The 8,489-nt window shown below is 45.9% G+C and overlaps 1 pseudogene; it reads right to left on the bottom strand.

Annotated features, from left to right (window-relative positions):
• LOC111237658 overlaps positions 1 to 5,499 on the bottom strand; it is a 7,630-nt pseudogene extending 2,131 nt beyond the window's left edge.
• Between the last annotated feature and the right edge of the window lie 2,990 nt (positions 5,500 to 8,489).

The following is an 8,489-nucleotide window of genomic DNA, read 5'->3' as shown; positions in this document are numbered from 1 at the left end:
ACAACAACTCAGGACTCATTGTATTTATCTGGATCGCTTAGGGTGGGCGACATATGGCAAAAATATCATCACGATTTTTAAAAATAAAAATCACGATTTCGATTTTCAACACGATCTTAAACTGGGGGCAAAAAAAAAACAGACAAGTATCATCTCTAATATTTGTCAATGCGATGACAAATGTTCTCTGTTTCAAGTGGTCTGTTTCTACTAAGACCAGTAAGTCCACACCCACTCCTAGTTTGAGAGTGTACCATGAGCCTGAAAAACAGGAAGTTAATATAGTGAAAACCAACCATCTTGAATACATAGCTCCCCTCTTCGGCGCAGTTCTTTGAATTGAGCTGAAATTCTGGCCAAACCACTGAACCAACAAAACTCATGTTCCTTTTCAGAACTCACCCGTTACGTATACTATTAGAACATACCCTCACCTCTCTCAGTACTTTGATAGGAAAACATCATAGGGAATTTTGAGGACAGCGCTGCAGTTTACCCTGGTCTGTGTGTTTGCAACTGTGTCCTGCCTCTCTGCTCCCAGCAGTAAGAGGCCATGTTGATCACGTGACTGGTCCGTATATAGAAAGCCTCCTTCACACTCGTCTGACTCTGCACCAACTATAATCTCACTACACATTTCTCAGTTCAAACCACCTTCATGTGATAACTGGTTATTAAGTTTCTAAAATTATTGGAAAGATTGTGTTATTTAAAGTTTCTTTGTGAAATTATTAACATTCTACACGACAAATTAATTTCTTCATGTGAGTACTGCGCGAAATGTAACAACACTACTACAGACACCCCCATTATACGTAGTTATGTCAACACACTGTGTGCGAATTAGAGAGAATTTAAACCAAAAATTATAAAGAAATTCTTTTCAAACTGAAAACCAAAACTACATAAATTAAAGTATCACCACATCCTGATCATATTACTGATCAAGCTGATTGATCCATTGATAAACAGCGCATGATCAGCAGTGATCCAATCCCTGCTGAGTCAGTTCAGGCATTTCCATAGAGAGCCACTTTGCTCATTCAGCAGCTACCATGGCTCCAGTGCTCTGGGAGAGTTTATAGTCTTGAGAGTTGAAGACTGCGATGACCTGACAGCTGTCTTTCATGGACACAGAAAACAGACATGCCTCCTCATAGCAGAAACATGACTTTGGTCCCGTCCTCATCTGGACTCTCCTCTCTGCTTCTGCCTTCACAGTAAAGTCCACGAGAATAAACACTCTCTCCCTCTATAACAATCGCGTCTCTATGAAATCTGAAGCCGACCCAAAATCGACGCTGCTTTACTGTGTCTGTCTCTGTGTCGTCTCAGAGCCAGAGGAAGGTCACAGTGATCCAGTCCGAGAGACAGTAGCTCTGCTCTGGGAGGCTCCGTCCACATCAAGCCTGTAGCGTCAGGGTCCAGACTGTTTGACAAACATCTTAGCACTGAGTACAACAGAGAGATGGAGAAACAACTAAACCCCCTTATTCTACGTCTGCTCCATCGAGCATACAGGGATTCCCAGTCGTTTTACAGCCGTGGATCCAAACTCTGATCACATCTCTGCACCATCAGTGGAGTCCAAGATTGAAGATGCAGCAGTTACTACTGTCAGAGTATTGCACATCTGTTCCATATCAGTCAAGTGTGTTCACACAGTGAACAAAAGCGTGTCAAAAACCTGCCTCAGGCCTCAGACCTCTGAAAGGAACCTGAACCTGACTCGCTGCAGCCTGTGAAAGTACTAGCAGAGACTCGATAAGTTCACTGAGGCTACACACACACACTCACACAACACACACACCACCACACACACACACACACTCAACACACGCGCACACCACCCACGGCAGGCACACACACCACACCACACACCACACCACACACACACCACACACCACCAGCACAACCCCACAGAACACGATCTCATGAGTACCCCGCTCTTTTATATTTAGAAATTTCAACATCCAGTATCAATCATTTCACCACTCATTCATAACATCGCCTGTAGATGATGACTTCCTACTATTACACCCGAGAAATCTTCTCAATTCCCTTTCAACTTAAGTTTTTTATAACGGATCAGAAAGATAAACAAGATTTCTGGATTCTCTCTCTCTCTTTCTTAACACGCCGCAATGAAGTCTTTCAGAATCCAATTTCAATAAAGTCAAGAATAACCTCCTTAAGACTCAGTTATATTCCCATATGCGTAAAACTAAATGTATTATTAATGTTTTCCTGCCTTTCTATCCAATTCCTTCTTGTTTTTCACCAGTCTGTATCTCCCACTATCAGAGTCCGTTGGTGATGCGGAAAAATCCTGAAAAATGAACAGTGATGAACCATGATCAACGCTTGCGTCCGTTTTGTATTATTTTAATAAAGAGCCTTTGCAAAGATCAGATGTAACAGTCCCAACAGAGTGCAAACCTGCAGGACTGAATATCAAACCAAGAGTGGACGTGAACTTTGCTAGAAAAAAAGAAAAGAAGGAAAGCAGCCGGTCCGGGATGCGTGCTGCTCCCCCCCCTGTGTCTAAACCCCACCCCCCATGCACAAGAGAAGGCAGGTGTATGTTCCGAGCCGAATAAACTGCTCCCTAGTTTGTACCGGGACAGTTCCAGACTATAGGAGCATTACCATCGTGGCACAAGGATCTTCACGGTCCAATTATCAACACCCAAAGCCAGTCACACAAAATTCACCACTGATTTTAATGGAAACAAGAACAACCAAGCTGCCTTTTAATAAAAACATTTGCGTGCATCTCTGGGGCCTTTCCCATGTAACTCCAGTGCCACGTTCCCTAATGTCTGAAAGAACAGAAAACAAACCTTGGCTAAAGATCTGCAAAATCAGGGCTTGATGAGTGCTGGTCTCTCTTGGCAGACCGGCGCTTTGCTTGTGGGCCCCGCACCCCCATTAGTTTTGTCTTAATTGAGCACTGGACTCGGGCCCCAACTCACATTCTTTTACATCAATCGCCTTCACGGCCCTGCTGCCTTCCATATCGTCATGTACAATAGGCACCTCTCTCAGTACTGAAGGAAACATCATGATGTGTTCTCGAGGAACAGCTGCAGTTTCACTGCCCTGTGTGGTTCATATCGTGTCCTGCCCTCTGGCCCTCCCAGCGCAGTAAGAGGCCCGCAGTGTGATCAGTGACTGTCGTTCAATATGAAAGCCTACTCACCAATTCTCTGACTCTGACACATTAGTTAAATCTCCACCTAAACACTTCTCCAGTCTCAAACCACTTCATGTGATAACTGGCTTAAAGTTCTAACAATGTAATTGGAAGATTGTCTATCTTAAGCCTTTATCTTGTGTACAATTATTAAACACCTCTAACACACAAAAAATTCTTCTCAGTGAGTACTTCGAAAATTTAAAATACATTATCTAGGACACACTTTATCGTAAGAATTATGTTCAACACTGCATCGTGAATTAAGCAGGGAATTTTACAAAAATTATATCACAGGATAAATCTTTATCAAACCTGAACAACAAAACTACAGTAAAATAAAGTCTATCACACACATCCTGATCAATACTCTGATCAACTGATTTGATCCATTGGATAAAACAGCATGATCAGAGTGATCCACAGTCCCCGCTGGAGTCAGTCAGTAGCATTTCCATAGAGAGCCACTCTTTGCCATCAGGCAGCACCACTGCTCCAGTGCCTCTGGGAGAGTTTATAGTCCTGAGAGTTGAAGACTGGATGACTGACAGCTGTCCTTCATGACAACAGAAGACACAGAAATCCTCCTCATCAGAAACATGACTTTGGTCTCTCCTCATCTGGACTCTCCTCTGCTGCTGCTTCACAGGTAAAGTCCAGAGAATCAAACTCCTCTCCTCTATCAACATCCGTCCCTCTGAAATGAAGCCCGACAAAAACCATGACGCTGCTTTATGTTCTGTCTTCCTTGTCCTCAGAGTCCAGAGGACAGGTCACAGTGACTCAGTCTGGAGCAGTGAGCTCTGCTCTGGAGGCTCCGTCACCATCAGCTGTAGGACCAGTTCAGGGTGTTATACTCAAACCGTTTAGCCTCGGTACCAACAGAGAGATGGAGAAAAACCTAAACTCTCTTTTACACTGCTACCACTCGAGCATCAGGGATTCCAGGTCGTTTACAGGCAGTGGATCAAACTCTGACTTCCACTCTGACCATCAGTGGAGTCCAGACTGAAGATGCAGCAGTTTACTACTGTCAGAGTAACACATATCAACAGTCAGTGGGGTGTTCACACAGTGAAAAAGCGTCGTACCAAAAACCTCCCTCAGTCAGACTGAACAGAAACTGAACTGACTGCTGCAGCTGGAAGCTCTGCAGAGACTGATACAGTTCACTGAGGACACACACACCACACACACACACTTGTATGGATCATAATAGGCTACTTGACCTCAACAATGAGAGGTGTACTTTACATTACAAGTGAATATCTAAACATTAAAAGTGTTATGCCCGTGGTCATATTATTGTAGTTGGTCTGTTGTGTTGTGTGTGTGTGTGCCTTGTGTTCCTGTGTTTTTTTATTGTATGCAAATGGTGTGTGCCGCAGCCGCGCCAGTCATGGTGGAAAAGGCTCTGTGTCCTGGTCGGTGATTGGCTGCAGTCCCTGGTCACCTGATAATAAGGAGCCAAGATGGCCGACCGGCACGTTCTCTCATTCTCCTCTTCTCCCAACCGGCCACACTGTTGCAGTGACTCAGCTTTGTGTAGTTCTTAGATTCTTTGAGTAGTAAGGGTTGGCTGCCAGTTTGTTTCTCTTGTTTTCTCCTGTTTATTTAGTTAGGGAGGTGAGTTTGTTGTCATTTGTTTGCCTTTGGTTAGATTATTGTTTACTCTCCAGACAGGGTTAATATGTTTATTATGTTGGCCTTAGTCCACCCTGAAGCCTAAACTCAGTATTTATTTCCTATATGTTCACTTAAAAACCTTTATGTAAATAAATCACTTTCTTTATATTTAAACCAATCTTTGTTGTGGCTACTTGGGACTTGGGGAAGATGGGGCCAGTTATGTTGTTCCTAGGCCCCCCCCTAGACTGGGCATAACATGAATTGGGGGCTTGTCCGGGATCTTGTCGCACTTTGTGTCCGGGTAAGTTTCAGTGAGTAGTTTTTTCTGGTGGCAGTTTTATTTTGGTGTGGGGGAATATGAGTTTTCATTGGATGATTTTGTGACCAGTCCATCTTTGGTGAAATTTGATAAATGCAGACCTGTTGATTGTAGCAAATTGTTATAATGTGCATGTGCCTTACGTGCTAAGAAAGAGGAGCTAAGCGTTGCTCGTGTGCAGATTGGTGGAGCAGGGCGTCTTTACCCAACACAGCTGTTGATGCGGCTGCTGCTGCTGCGGGTGACGCGGCCAGTGACGCACCGGTGGCTGAGGTGAAAGTGGCTGGAGGCTGCTGGCACGCTCGCTGCTGGTGTTGGAGCTTTGGCCGGTCACGGATCCTCTTGTAGGTAACATGATCTCCGCATAACACTCCAAATAAAGAGGCAGAGACCCGAAATAAAACAGCTGAGTACAAGCCATGCATCTGTCTCATCCGGGCTCTCCCAGCTGGAAAAAGGAGCCCCTGTAGCCTCCACCCCGGTGCCTCTTTCAGTTTCTGCTCCTGTTTTTAATCTCACTAAGCACATTGCTTTAGTTCCTCCGTTCGTGAGTCCGAAGTGATTGGTATTTCAGCGCTTTCGAGCGGATAGCTGCTGCCCTGAGTTGGCCCAAAGAGTTCTGGTCCCTTCTCCTCCAGTGTAAGTTTAGTGGGAAAGCCCAGGAGGTCTGTGCCGTCTGTCTATTGAAGATAGTCTTGACTACAATATCTTGAAAAAAGACTGTGTTGCAGGCTTATGAGCTGTGTCCCCGAAGCATACCGTCAAAAATTTAAAACAGTGGAAAAAAACTGCCAACCAGACTTACGTTGAGTTTGTCCGTGACAAGAGCGTTTTGTTTTGACAGATGGTGCCAAGCCTGTAATATTTAAAACCATGGCGCGATGAGAGAGCTCATCTCTCTCGAGGAGTTTAAAAAGTGTTTGCCGAACGAATTGTTCTATTTGAATGAACAAAAAGAATCGTCTGTGACAAAAGCAGCCGTGCTGGCTGACGAATTCATTTTGACGCACAAAAGTGTTTTTTCCATGCCGGCACCTCGCGTTTCACATGCAACATCTGACGCAGAAACGATCACCAAAGCTGATGCGTAAAAGCACGTCACCAGCTGCGGGTGAGAGCCGCGTGTAATGGGTGAGGTTTGGACCCAAAAGCAGCCGACTAGAACCGATGATTGGTAATGACTTTTATTGTTAGCAGAAGCAGGTAAATAAACACAGTTCAATTCAAAGGGGAATGGCAGTCTTTGAGGGGCTTGGGGAAAATCCGAGGGCCCAGAATGAAGCTGTGGATGAGGCAGCCGTACCCGGCAGAGGGTAGGTCGGAACCAGGCAGAGGACTGAAGAACCAGCAGGTAGATAACACAGGAACACTCACGATGGTCGAAATGAGGACTCTGTCCCAGCGATGATCAATGGGAAACGAGGAGAAATCACACGCTGCAGCAGTGGAGGTGGAGGACTCAGAGCAGCCCCGAGAACAGGCAGACGAAGACCAGGAAGAGGCAAGGCAGAATCGTGGTCAAAAACAGAAGGGCTGAAGTAATTTACCAGGGCAGAGACGAGCGGGTAGGTCGGGAGCAGGCAGGTCGGAACCGGGAGATCAGACGAGAGTAAACGCTGGAAAGTCTTTCATAGGAACAAAGAACAATCTGGCAGTGATGTGGAGGAGAGTGGAGCTTTTAACCAGGTTTGATTGCTGAAGAGCTGCAGCCTAGTGGAGAGAGCAGGTTCTGCGGTGTGCCTAATTTGGAATGACAAAATTGCATCGATGAAACGGTCGAATGTAAAGCGGCACTTCCACACACGCCATGCTACCTTTGCATCAAAGTACCCTGCGGGTATTTTCAGTATTAAAATATATTATATGGCTCTCACTGAAATAAATTTCCAAATATTTTGCTTTCATGGCTCTCTGAGTCAAAAAGGTTCCCAACCCCTGGGTTATAGAAACAAACCCGTGAGAAATGAACAGCTTGAACCGAGGGTCAACCTCCACGCTTACCTCTGGTTCGGGTAAAGTGTCTTTTACAGGTGGGGACGCGGAGTTTATAAAACCCACACCTGCGGGAGGTTTACCATTTTTGTTTTGTCCTTTTTTCCTAAGCGTCGGACAGGCCGCGATCAGATGGCCTGGCTCATGGCAGTAGAAACACTCGCGGTGTCATGGTTTGTCCTCCATACATACCTGCCTTCAGTTGTTTTCCACTCACCACTCCCTTGCTCACCCCATCTGCCAGCCACACCCACCTCGTCAGTCACTTCATTCACCTGTTCACTAGGCTGCAGCTCTTCAGCAATCAAACCTGGTTAAAAGCTCCACTCTCCTCCACACTCACTGCCAGATTGTTCTTTGTTCCTATGAAAGACTTTCCAGCGTTTACTCTTCGTCTGATCTCCCGGTTCCGACCCTGCCTGCTCCCGACCTACCCGCCTCGTCTCTGCCCTGGTAATTACTTCAGCCCTTCTGTTTTTGACCACGATTCTGCCTTGCCTCTTCCTGGTCTTCGTCTGCCTGTTCTCGGGGCTGCTCTGAGTCCTCCACCTCCACTGCTGCAGCGTGTGATTTCTCCTCGTTTCCCCATTGATCATCGCTGGGACAGAGTCCTCATTTCGACCATCGTGAGTGTTCCTGGTGTTACTTACCTGCTGGTTCTTCAGTCCTCTGCCTGGTTCCGACCTACCCTCTGCCGGGTACGGCTGCCTCATCCACAGCTTCATTCTGGGCCCTCGGATTTTCCCCAAGCCCCTCAAAGACTGCCATTCCCCTTTGAATTGAACTGTGTTTATTTACCTGCTTCTGCTAACAATAAAAGTCATTACCAATCATCGGTTCTAGTCGGTGCTGCTTTTGGGTCCAAACCTCACCCATTACACGCGGCTCTCACCCGCAGCTGGTGACGTGCTTTTACGCATCAGCTTTGGTGATCGGTTTCTGCGCTCAGATGTTGCATGTGAAACGCGAGGTGCCGGCATGGAAAAAACACTTTTGTGCGTCAAAATGAATTCGTCAGCCAGCACGGCTGCTTTTGTCACAGACGATTCTTTTTGTTCATTCAAATAGAAACAATTCGTTCCGGCAAACACTTTTTAAACTCCTCGAGAAGAATGAGCTCTCTCATCGCCGCCATGGTTTTAATATTACAGGCTTGGCACCATCTGTCAAACAAAACGCTCTTGTCACGCACAAACTCAACGTAAGTCTGGTTGGCAGTTTTTTCACTGTTTCTAAATTTTTGACGGTATGCTTCGGGGACCAGCTCATAAGCCTGCAACACAGTCTTTTTCAAGATATTGTAGTCAAGACTATCTTCAATAGACAGACCGGCACAGACCTCCTGGGCTTTCC

Source organism: Seriola dumerili, unplaced genomic scaffold (genome assembly GCF_002260705.1).
Source record: "Seriola dumerili isolate Sdu_G_001 unplaced genomic scaffold, Sdu_1.0 BDQW01001075.1, whole genome shotgun sequence".
In the NCBI taxonomy this organism is placed as follows: domain Eukaryota; kingdom Metazoa; phylum Chordata; class Actinopteri; order Carangiformes; family Carangidae; genus Seriola; species Seriola dumerili.
The sequence above is the reverse complement of the archived record's forward strand: the minus strand, read 5'-3'. Positions and strand labels throughout refer to the sequence as shown.